Here is a 299-nt window from a genome sequence, read left to right as displayed (position 1 = left end):
AAAAAAAAAAAAGAAGTAAGAAACATTTACGGAGACTACCTGGGTTCTGGGCTCTTCCAATGCTGAGAGTTGTGTTATTTACTTTCTTCACAAATAAGGCAAATGAGATTCAGATGGCCAAGTAATTTGCATGTTATGGTAGGAATCAGTGGTTCTCAACTTTCCTAATGCTGCAATGTATTTTCATTGTTAAAAAGGGGTCATGACTCACAGGTTGAGAACCATTGGTATAAATGAAGGGACTGGAAATTTACCCAGATCTGCTCAATTCTAGGTCCAGTTGTTCTTTCCATTTCATC

At 37.5% G+C, this 299-nt stretch overlaps 1 protein-coding gene across 3 annotated transcripts in view; it reads right to left on the bottom strand.

Annotated features, from left to right (window-relative positions):
* LOC100950123 (schwannomin-interacting protein 1) overlaps positions 1 to 299 on the bottom strand; it is a 578277-nt gene that overhangs the window by 158138 nt on the left and 419840 nt on the right. The gene's annotated exons all lie outside the window — the stretch shown is intronic.

Source organism: Otolemur garnettii, unplaced genomic scaffold (assembly GCF_000181295.1).
Source record: "Otolemur garnettii isolate 467f Iridium unplaced genomic scaffold, OtoGar3 scaffold00076, whole genome shotgun sequence".
Classification (NCBI taxonomy): domain Eukaryota; kingdom Metazoa; phylum Chordata; class Mammalia; order Primates; family Galagidae; genus Otolemur; species Otolemur garnettii.
Note: the sequence above shows the minus strand (reverse complement) of the source record. Positions and strands in the feature narration are given on the sequence as shown.